This window comes from Vulpes lagopus, chromosome 8 (genome assembly GCF_018345385.1).
Source record: "Vulpes lagopus strain Blue_001 chromosome 8, ASM1834538v1, whole genome shotgun sequence".
NCBI lineage: Eukaryota > Metazoa > Chordata > Mammalia > Carnivora > Canidae > Vulpes > Vulpes lagopus.
In genome coordinates this window covers 121,790,156-121,802,134 of record NC_054831.1, presented here as the reverse complement: position 1 = coordinate 121,802,134, position 11,979 = coordinate 121,790,156, and positions in this window count along the sequence as shown.

Here is an 11,979-nt window from a genome sequence, read left to right as displayed (position 1 = left end):
AGGCAGGGGGCCTCACTTTACCCTCACTTCACCAATCCCCCCCCCACCAAGCTAGGCCCTGCAGGAGAGGGATCTTCTGTACCCACCTTACTTATCCCCTAGCCAAAGGCAGAGATGCTGGGATCCAGGAGGGAGGGGCTGTGTGGGGGGGTGCCAGACCTTGGGAGAAGGAGGGGCTAAGAGCTCACAGTTTCTTGTCAGCTGTTGGGGGGGGGGGTCCTTCTCTCCTCCCTTCCAGGCAGTCCCTGGGGATGGCTCTAGTTCTGGTTCCAGCTCCAGGCATGTGGAGCTGCATGGGCAGTCCTCACTGGCTCCCACAGGGGCCATTTCCGCCTCCCAGCTTGCTTCTCCAGAGCCTCTGACCCACAGGGATACAGAGGGAATATAGGAGTATCTGCCCTCCCCAAGCAGAGGTTGGTTCTGGTCCATGGGGATCTTGATCCTGTCAGGGCACTGGCCATCCTGAGAGGCCCCAGGTAGCCCACCTACTACTGCCAGACCAGCACCTTATTCTCTCTCTCTGTCACACACGCAAGCGCGCACAGAAATGCACCCCAGCATTCATGGCCTGCCACCCCCACTCTCCCATCCAGCAACTCAGAGGACTTGAGAAGGCGCCCTCCCCCAGAGACCTGCACCCTACCCCGCACTGGTGGCAGGCTACAAGAGTCTCTCCAGCACACAGCCAGCAGCTAGAGGTGACATCCCTTAGTCCCCTCCCAGGCTGCTCTGTGCCTCCTGTTCCCTCTCTAAGAATAGTCCAAATCCCTGCTGTCCCACCACAGATGGGGAAACTGAGGAAGGGAGGAGAGGCCAGAGAGCTATGCCTCGGAGACCCTGGCATGGAATCGCAGAGAAAGGGACGCTGACCTGTCACGAGCAAAGTCCATATTGGCTTGCTCCCTCTGCACTGCTCTACATCTGGGCCGGGGCCAGAGGCTGGCTCCCTCCCTCTAGAGCTCTCCTTGCCCCCGGCTGGGCCCCCTCCCTCCCTGAGCTTCTGAGCAGTCCTCCCTGCCCTCTCCCTCCCAGCTCTGGCTCTCTCATCCTCAGCTCTTGGAAGCCTGACTCACTGTTTCCCCTCCCCTCTCCCCTCCCTCCCTCTCTCTCTCTCCCAGCAGCGGCGCCTCCCCCTCCCCTGGGGGGGCTCTGGCCACAAGGGTGCCCGCCTGCTCCTCTCCCTCTGGGCTCCAGCTCCCCTCTGCACCCAGGAGGCCCCCTGCAGCTGTCCTTCTTCTCTCACTACAGAGTGCTAGAGTGCAGGCAGCCTAGGTCCCAGGCCTGGCATTGCCAAGTATCTGTGACCCTGGGCAAATGGCTCCCTTCTCTAGACTTGGTTTTCTCCTGTAGAACAATGCGTGAGGGGGATCCAACTGGATGATGCCCCTGGACCCTAATGTTCCCCGCCTTTAAAATCCCAGACACCTCTTGGCACAGAGCACACACAACCTGTGGGGCACTGTACCTGCCTCAGGCCCCGCCCCCCAGGTCCAAAGAATAGCTCCTCTCTGTTCAGAGAGCAGACTCGCCAAGAAGGCAGAGGGGAGACGCTGCCCTGGGGCAGGACTATTAGTCAAGTGACCCCTGGAATCCCCGGGTCTCCCTATCCTCCCTTCCAGTGTGGGAGTTTCTCCCTCTCTTCCACCTGTCCGCCTCCCTCTTCCCAGAGACATTTGCTTGTCTCTCCTCCAAAAACAATGCCTGCTCATTCCAGGCTGTGGGGTAGGGAATGGCACAAGCCTAGGCCTTCTGGGCCCCCTAGGAGCCCCCCCACCAGGGGCTGTGATCCTGGCTCTCCTTCTTGACTGTTTGTTCTCTTACTCCCTCATCCCTGGCTTCTGCCACCATCTTTCTCTCTCCACCTGGCACGTGGCTGTCTGGGTCTCTCTCTTCCACTCTCCTCCATCCCCTGGCTGTCTCCCTGGGGGGGCCCATCTGCTGACATTAGCAACAATGTTATCCTTGCTCCCTCCTGCAGTCCCCATCCCAGCTGCCCCCTCTGTGGAGCTGTCCCGGGAGACCCAGGGGACCCAGACACAGAGCTGGGCTCCATCCCATAATAGTGAGTCTGCTTGACCTCACTCAACCAGACCAGAAGTGTCTGGGCATCTGGTATGAAGGCATGGCACGGCACCCCCTGGTCTTGGGTGACTGGCATGAGACACAGAGCTCTGTATTCCACAAACAAACCAACAAAAAAGTTGGCCTGGGGGGTGGGATGTGGGGGTTTGAAGGGAAACAAGGGAGATCAGGTTTGCCTGGAGAAAGCCCCTATCCAATGAGAAACAGAAGCAAGTAGAGGGAGTGGCTGGAAGTCAATGCTCCAGGCTGATCTGAGAACCAGCAATGTCCCTCTAGGACTCGGCCAGTCCAGAGCAGCACCGCCCCCTCCCAAGTTTCCAGCCAGGGACACTTGGCCCCTCAAGCCTGGAGCACAGCCACAACCTCGGGAGGAGATCCCATCCCTTAATCTCCTGTAGGGTCCAAGTCCAACCTCCCAACAGTCTACCTCCACTTAGCTCAGCAGGGGGTCCAGAAGCCTCCCTGCCAAGATCTAGGCAGGTGGAATGGGGTTAACAGAGCCCCCCAACTCCCAAACCCCCTCACCAAAGTCCCGGTCAAGGTCTGGGAAGCAATTGAGAGATAACCCTGGACTGCGCACACCCCCAAACAGAGAAGCCACCTTGTCTGTCCACAGCATGTGGGGGTGCTGGGGTTCCCTGCCCCCCAACCCTGTTCCAGACCCCCCCAGCCCAGCAAATGTAATAAACAGCAAGCTCTTTTGCTTTATGACACCAAATTTCTCCAAGCCCAGCAGCTCCCCTTCCATCACCACCTCAGCCATAGATCACATTAAAAACTCACAGAGGGCACCTTAAACACATCACATTTGTTTCTCTCTATATTATTTCAAAAGTAACGGCATTAAAAATGGATTTTACTACAGAAAATAAATATCAGCACGTGGGTTGGGAGCCCAGGCAGAAGGAGGGAGCCCACCAGGAGAACGTTCCCGAGGGCTCAGGCACAGCTTAGGTGCTGACCACGGAGGGTGGCTATGAGGCCAGACAACACCCTGGGGTGTAGGGGGGGAATGTTTGGGAAGGGGGCAATACCTGCCCACCCGGGCACCTGCCCCAGTGCCAGACCCAGAGGGACAAGAGTCACTGGTTTGGACTGGTGCCCACTGGTCCCCCTAAGCTCACACCCTCACTGATCTCTGCAACCTTTGAAGGGTGGCAGCTCTGGGGCAAGAAGTTCACCACCAGTCTCTGGGGGTTATTCCAACTATTGACACAGCAGGAGAAAAAAAATGAATTCAACTTACTATCCAGTTTGATTTTCCATTGCTATAAAAATAAATATACATCTGCTCAAAGGAGGGAGATGGCAAGCGGCATGCACATGCCACCTGGGGGGTCCCCCCACAGCTCACCACCACAACCCAGCCTGCCCCCCCATCCAAGCCAGGGGTGGGGGGGATGGACAGACTGGTAATCTTTCACTTAAAAGCCCCAGCTCACACAGCTACACAGCTACACACACACACACACACACACACACACACACACGCACGGGGCCACACGGAACAGGAACAAGCCAACAATAGAAACACCCCAAATACTCCTGGCAGGACTCTGCCCAGGCCCGGGCACATGCCCCCGCCCCGCCAGCAGCAGCAGCAGCAGCAGCGGACAAAATGTGGCCACCCTGACCCGGAGGCAAAGCTTGTCCTCACACCCTGAGCTCTGCCCAGGGAGCTGGGGCCAAGTCCCGCCTGACACCAACTGGTCCGGCGGGAAACGCCTGCCCAGCCAGACAGGCACAGGCCCCCCAAGGGTCCCTCCTTGTGCTCAGGGACCAGGCTGGTGCAGCCTGGCCCTGCCTCCCAGGGTGACGCCTGGGCCCAAATTCAGCTGGCCCTGCCAGTCAGGCACTGGTGCAGAACCGAGGGCACCAGGCTCAGCCCCTCCCAGCCCAGCCTCAGGGCCCCCAAGCTAGGAGGGAGGGGGGACTCCCCACCCCTCCACATCTGGCCCTGGCCCCCAGGGTCTGCGGTAGAGAATTCCCGCCCCCGCTTCTCTCTCTCTCTCTCTCCCTCCCTCCTCCCGCTCTGTGCCCGCTGCCCGCCTCAGGGACAGCCCCAGCTCCCGCCTCCGGCCAGCAAGGCCCACATCCTTCCTCCCTCAGCTGGCCCCTTCGCCTGGCAGGAGGCTGGGGGGGTCAGGCTGCTAGAGAACCCCTCCAGCTCCCATTAGTCCTCATCCCCAGCCCCCAAACTCTGGGTCACTGTCCCTTTTCCTGTAGAACAGGAAACAAGGTTATTTCCTAGACTCAGAGCCAGCCCCCTGCCCCTCTGGCTCTGCCGGGGGACCAGGACCCAGCAGGAGAAGGCGCCCTTAGCCAAAAGGCATAGGGATTCAGCAATTCACCCACAGCTCCCGGCCCAGGGGGCTGACAGCTGTCACTCAGCACCCCACCCCCTGGGGAAGAGGGGGCCCGATTCAATCAGAGCCCCAGAGGAAACGCATTGATAGGCGATTATTTATTTATTTATGCAAAAGTGAGCCGACTTTGTTCGCCAGGTAACCGGGCACGCGGCCCAACCCCTCCGGCCCTGGCCACCCCCAAATCCCTCCTCCGCCCCACACCCCCTCCGGGTCATTAGGTCCCCGCCCCTCAACTCCCAGAGCACCAGCGGAACCTTGGGATTTGGGGGTTGGAGGGGAGGGGCTCCTCCCTCCGCAGTCTCCCCCTTTCCCAGCGCCGTTCCTAAAATCCAGCCTTGTTCTCCGCTCCCACGGTCCCCCCTTCATCCCCCCCCCCCCCCCACATTCTCAGCAAGCTGGAGAGCAAATTGCAGTTTTAAATCCAAAGACCGAGGGAGGAGGAAGGAGGAGGGGGCGCGCGGCAGCGCTGGGCGCGCACCTCGCCCCCGAGCCGGGGGAGCTGCGGGGCGGCCAGGAAACCCGAGAACCCCCCCTCCCCGCCCCCCCTTCTCGTCCACCTCCCCCTCCCCCTTCCCGGCGCTGCCTGCCAGGCTTCGAGCCGAGCCCAGCCGAGCCGCGGGCCCCGGTGGAAACAAAGACCGATCGCACCGCGGGCACCGCAGCCACCGGGTCCCGCGGACCGGACCGGGGCGCGCGGAGGGGGCGCGGGCCCCCCCACCCCCGGCGCGCTGCACAAAAGAGCCCGGCCGGCCGGTCCCCAGCGGGGTCTAGGGCTCGGGAGGAGGCGCCACTCACCGGAGTGCTGGGCTGCCGGCTCCGTGGGTCCGAGCCAGGCGAGGGGCTTTGGGGGGCGTCTGTCTTCCGGCGGCGGCAGCGACGCGGGCGCCCGGCTGCTGGGGAGAGGAGTCGTGGAGGAGCCCTGAGCCGCCCGCCGTTGCTGACAGCATGGCTCGCGTCTCGGCTCACATTCTCCGCCGCTAACTCCGCTGGACACGGGCCCCCGCTCCCGCGGCGCCCCCCCCACCTCGATCACTCCTTCGCTCCCTGCGCCCCCCTCGCTCCCCCCGCCGCGCACACACTCTCACAGCCCTGGACACCCCCGCCCCCACCCCCCCATTGCAAACCTGGGAGGGAACGCGCCCCGCGTAGTCCTCCTCCTGCTCCTCCTCCTCCGCCCTCCTCCCTCCCGCTCTCCGGCTGTCTGTCTGTCTCTCTGACTGTCTCTATCTCTCGCTCTCTCTGCCTTTCTCTGCTTTCCGAGCTGGGTGGGAAAAGGAAATGAGGACAGAAAGCAGACGCTGGCTTTGGGTGGTGGTAGCTGGATTCCCTCTCTCCCTCCCTCCTCCTCCTCCCCTCCCTCCTCCTGCCTTCTGCTCTCTCCGCTGCGAGCGGGGCTGAGCGCAGCCTGGCGGGTGGCTCGCTCTGCCCGCCCGCCCGCCCGCCCGCCTGTCTGTCTGTCTGGTCTGCCTCGCTCGCTCCCTCCCTCCGTCTCTCGCCCTCGCCCTGCCTGCCTGCCTCTCTCCGTCTCCGCCGCCGCCGCCGCTGCCTCTGCGAGCTCGCCTTACCTTCGCCGCTCACCATCCGGAACCCCAGGGGGGAGCGCGCGCGCGGCACGCCGGGACTTGTAGTCCCCACCCCGGCCGCTCGGCGTGCGGGGCGGGCGGGGCCGAGCCCGCTGCCCCGACGGCGCGGCCGGGAGCCCGCGGGGACTGCGCGCCGTCCCTTCGTGGGGGAAGGCGGGAGCGCGTCCTGGTTTGCCACGGGTGCTGGTTCTCCCGCAGGATTAGTGTTGTTTCCCACGTTCCTTGTTCCCTGCGGGGGGCTCTGGCTGGAGCGGAGGTTGCGGGTGGGAGCGAAGGGGCGGGGTCTGAGAATGGAGTGAGTCGAATAGGGAATCAAGGGATTAGCCAAAGGGCCTGCGACTTTCTGGGGCGCCCCAATTAAATGATAGACCAAGAAGAGAGAGGCGAGGACGGCCCTTCTGAGAAAGGGACGTTCTACCTTTCTGAAAAGGTTTCCTATTGAATAAAGCACGACGTTCTTGACGGGAGGGCTGCTCCAGAAATCTCAGAGCTCCACTGCTGCTTCCCCCTCATTCAGGGACCCCCGTCCAGGCTCGGAGCTTTCGGTTTTGGCCCTCCAATTCCTAGTTTTCCTAAAAATCCGAGGCTGACCAGGGCACAAAAGTCCTGGATGATCCACAAACAGCACCCCTCCCCCTTCCTGAATTTGCGCATTTTGGTTGTGTCAGGAAGCAAGATTCAGATTCAACAGTTCAGAGCTCCTGCTGCGGCCAGGGGGCTGGGCTCAGCACTTTCACCTACCTCCTCTTCAGGTCACATCTGTTATCCAGCCCCTAGCTCCAGGCCCCCTGCCTGGCCTATCCCCCCAGATGGGAATGTGCCCTGCCTGGGCCTAGTTACCAAGGGGAAAGTAGCTGACGGCCCTGGAAGGGAAACTGCTGCTGCTGCTGCTGCTGCTGCTGCCAATTACTGGACACAACAGGGCCCCTTGATCAGCTGCAAAGACCCCCTGAAATGGTGCTATTGTCATTTACATTTTAGAGATGAGGGCAGTGAGGCCCAGGTCCCCTCATTTGGAAGTGGTAAAGCCTGGCTAGACCAGGGACCTCTGATCCCAGAGCCCACTTTTAAACCTCTGGGCCGTGGCTGGGAGTTGTGACTCCCAGGTCTGTCTGACCTTCACTCTCAACATCTGTGTGTCCTCCCTTGGTACTTTAACTCAACAGATGTTAACTAAGATATGGGCTCACTGGGGACACTGAGAGGAATAATGCAGTCCTACGTATCTACCAACATCAGCCTTGCCCCATACTCTGCTAGCCCCATTTCGTCAGTGTGTCTGACATTCCTTTGCCCTATGTCCCCTGGCCTTGTCTGTCTTGCCCCATGTCTGAAGTTCCTCCAGCAGTGCCTTTGTCCTTGGCCCAGCTGTTTCTGACTCCTCCTTTGGCCCAGCAGGGTGATGGCCAAAGTGTGACAAAGGCAGGTGGTGACATTTCTCCAACTGCAACTGCCTGTCACCACCTTCCCTACACCCCTACCCCTTCCAGGCATCTCCTTTAGGACAGTCTGAAACCCCTGAAGGACAAAAGAAGAGGGTTCTGGGGGGAACTCTCTATTTACCCTTTGATGGGAGGGAGTGAGTGAGGAGGCAGCAGCAGTGAGAGAGATCTAGGGTTCTAAACACTCCACCTATTGATCTGGCATCAGGGGGCTGGCATGGCCAGCTGGAGAGGCCCCCCCTCCCCCCCCGCCCCCCCCACCCCCCCCCCACCCCCCGCTTGGGAGCAGGTTCTCTTTGCAGGCAAACCTCGGACTCAAAGATTTATTCATGGAATGGGGAGTACGATAAGGTCAGATATTCATGAAAGCAGTGGTTTAGGTTGTTAGGGGCCTTTCGGGTCCAAAGCCTGAGTCTAGAATTATTGCAAATAGATGAGGCTTAGCATCTTACTGTAGCAGGTACCCTATGGGAGAGACTTTAGCATTGGAAGGGTGGAAGAGGTTCAGGTTCCCCTTTTTTTTACATCCTCACCCCCCCCCCATACATGCTTACCAGTTAGGCTTTGCCACAGAGCCAGAAGAGCCTACCTAGTCTGAATCAAGTTTTGGGAGGACATTGGGTGGGGTAGTCCAGGATCATTTAGGGGAGAGGGAAACCCCAAGTAGATTGAGGTGAAAAGGAATTTGGGAAAGGCCTGAAAAGGGAGAAGTTTGGTGAGGAGGTGAAGAGGGCAAGATCAGCTGGGTGGGCCATGGCCCCTTGTGTGAGAAAGTCAGAGAAGTTTGGTTGTGCTTTCCAAGCAAGCACCATCGGCTCCAGGCTGTTTCAGCTGCCCCCTTCACAGAGAAGGTGGGTACTGTTAGCCCCTTAGGTATTGAACATCGCTGGAACTGACGCATTACCAGGTTTTCCAGTCATTTAGAGGCTGGTCTTTCTCTTGGAGCTTCTTTAAATTGTGTTGGGTTGGGGGGGGGGGGGGGGTCTTCCAGCGGAGCGCAAGCTGATTCTTCCTATGGGCTGCTGCTGCCACCTAGTGTCTAATCTCCATGTCTGCTCCAGAAGCTGCAGACTGAAAGGGGGCTAACCCAGTCTTCAGAAACGGTGTCAGGGTCACCGCAGGCTTGCCAGGGTGGCTGGAAGTTCCCCCAGGGGGTAGGCTTGAAGGAGAGGACCCAGGTTCTGGAAAAGCCTGCATCATCCCTTTCTGAGCTCAGCTCACTCCAACCCCCTTTGTTTCAAGGTAGCAGAAGGAGGTATACCTAGACCTTAGGGAAGTGGAGGTGAGATTCTAGGGATAAAACTGTGGGGTTATAGGCTTTTGGAGACCATGTGGAAGAGAAGCCAGCCAGACCTGGTTCTGATTCTGCTTCTACTAGTGTGTCCTTCACCTCTTCGAGTCTCAATTCCCATATGTATAAAATAGAAGAGTAATTCCTTCCCTGTCTTACAGGCAGGGCTGGGGAGATTGAGCACAAGGATATGAAAGCACTTTAAAAACTGACAAGGGCCTGCTGAGGGATTGAGTCATGATAATAATCATGACTATAACGATGAGGTCACAGCAGCCTGGAGCCAGGCCCTTGGGGCTCATGGAGAGAGCAGAATGAAGTGAGCCTTGGGTGGGAGTGGACACTGCCTTCCCTGATTACAGAAGTTTGAGGGCTAGCCCCACTCTTGGAGCTCACCTCAGGGGAGGTGTGGTTTGCTAGAGTGGTTCAGCCCAGTCCGCAGAAGGAGAAACTGAGGCCGAGAGAGACTGAGGGACTCTTCTAAGCCTCTGAGCCACAGATCCAGGATCAAGAGGCCCACTGGATTGGCCTTGGTCTTCCCCTCCTTAGGATGGGAACAGCTCAGAGCTGGGACCCAAGAGACCAGGGAAGCAGGAAGCCCCTCCTCCTTGTGGTACAGGGGAACTAAGGTCCCCGGGCCCCCATTATCCCTCCTCCTGGGCTAGGCGCCCCCCCCTCCTTTCACAGGTCCTTCCACATTCCTCCAGGCAACAGGAAACCCCAGCTGCAGCCCAGACTTCAAACAGCTCCTCCCTCTGGGCAGGGGGTGTGGGAGGAGAGGCCAGAGGCCAGAGGGCAAAGGTCAGCTTTGTTCCTGCTGGAGGTGGTGAAGGACGGGGGTGGGAGGGGGGATGGGGACACGAAGGGGGCAGGGTAGGACCCTTGACAGCCACACTGCGGGTGTGAGTGTGTGTGAGTGTGTGTGTGTGTGTGTGTGTGTGTGTGAATTCCTGGGTCTGTCAGGGTACATGTGGTTCTCACCATCAGCCTGTGTCTGGAGATAATTGTATGTCCTTGGTTCCCTTGGGCTCACGGGTTTGCCTTGTGCATCTGAGTTTATCAGTATGGATTTGTTTGTCTGTGGGTGCTCAGCCTGGGATCTCACTGACATGTTTGTAGGTGAGATCACATGTATCGATATGTATCATTCACAGATTTGTTCAGAGCTATGTATCCTCCTATTAGTATGACCCGGTGTGATTCTTTGCATCAAGAGGGATCTCCTTCTCCTGCCCGCTTCCCCTCCCCTCCTTCCTCTGGTCACAAGAGGGTTCATTCTGAAAAAGGAATCTGACTTTGTTACTCCCCTGATCAAAATCCTATGGCTTCCCCTTGTCCAAGGCTTGCAATCCCAGCCTGAATGCATGGCAGACATGACCCATGCCTACCTGGCTCTCTTCATCTTTAGCCACTAATGCCCCTCAAATTTCACACTCCAGTCACACCTACCTAATTGAAACTCCCCGCACGGTCCTATTTCCTGCCTCTGAGCTCACTTAATTCTGTCAAGTCTAGAATGTCCTTCTCTTTCTTCTTTATCAAGCAGACTTTTACTCCTTTTGCAAATCTCCAATGAAGCAACACCTCCACTGAGAAGCCTTCCAGACTTTCCCCTGTCCAACTGGGTTAGGACCCTCCCCTGTTCTCCCATACGCCCTTTATTCTAATTTTCAGCCCATTCCGGTCCTATTCACCTCACCGCCATTAAACTGTGAGCTCTGAGAGCAGGAACTGTGCCTTAGCTCCGGTCCGTTGGTGGGAAGTTCCTAAAGGGACCTAGTCTTCCCATCCCAGGGGAAAGTTTCCTGGAGTTCTTGGTGTAGTACCCAGAATGGACACTAGAGGGAGTATGGACATCACTGCAGGACCATCCAGGAGCTGGGGCGTGTGTGTGTGTGTGTGTGTGTGTGTGTGTGTGTGTGTGTGTGTGTGTGAGAGAGAGAGAGAGAGAGAGAGAGAGAGAGAGAGAGAGAGAGAGAGATGGGAAGGGGGAGAGGAGAACTACTGGAGTAGATAATAGGTCCACCCAGCTCAGTACGGGAACAATAGGATTCAGGATAGACTCCCCCCCCAGTAAGTCCTGCCCACACATTTCTTCTCTTACTTTTCTCCACACTCCATACCCCTTGGATTCCTGACCCTTCTACGTTTTGCCTCTGACATTCCAACCTTCTTCCACGCTGCATCTGCACCCTCAATCCTCCCATACATAACTGTTTGCACTTGCCTGACTTGGCCATGCTCTACGGTATCTCTGAGCCTTTGCACATGCTGTTCCCTCCATGGGAGATGATCTCACCTTCTGGCTGCTTCATTGGGCCGACTTTTCTTTCACATCCTCCAAGAAGTCTCCCCCAGCCTCCACTCTGGCCTTGCCCCCTAAGTGTTGTAATCGTTTATTGTTTTGCCTCCTGGACAGGACAAGCCTACAGGAGACATCAGTAAATGTGTGCAAAATTAATAAATGACTCGGTTCTCTTATGAATATAATCCTATGTATATATATGGGGCTACTCCAGACCCCTGTCTGCACCATGCTCTCCCTGAACTTGACTCTGGGTTAGTATTATATGTTCCCATGCTGCTCCATCAAATAAGGAATAAATATGATACAGTGCGATGCATGAGACTTTGAAGTCCATAGGCTAAAATCCTGACTCTTATCATCCAACTGTGTCACCTTGGGCAAATGTTGTAGCCTCTCAGAGTCTTCATTTCCTCTTTTGTAAAATGGGAATAATCACCCTTCTGCACTCCTTGTGGTGAGGATCAAATTAGATGATGCATGTGAAACACCCAGCATTAGCCAATTAGGTATCCTCCTCCCCCACCATGAACTTGGAAATAAAATTGCCCTCTGAGTCTTAAGCCAGTAAAATCCACACAGCATCACGGAGGAGAAGAGCCAGGTGGGGGAGTGAATGAGGCGAGAGATGGTTTTGTAAACGACTGAAGAGTTTTGTGAACAGTGGAAACCGCAATCAAGGTGACCCGCCTGTAATCTCAGGGAGGCAGGGCCAGGATGTGATTGAAATTGAGAAAACAGAGGCCTAATCAATTGCATTGTGCTCTATCAGAAGGGAACAGAAGGATGCACAGGAAAGGGGGTACAAGGGAGAATTCATTTGGCTGCACCAGAAGGAGGGACAGTAGATACAGGGATTCCAGGCTCTGGTCTCTGCTGGGGAGCACCAAGGGCCTGGTAAACTCCA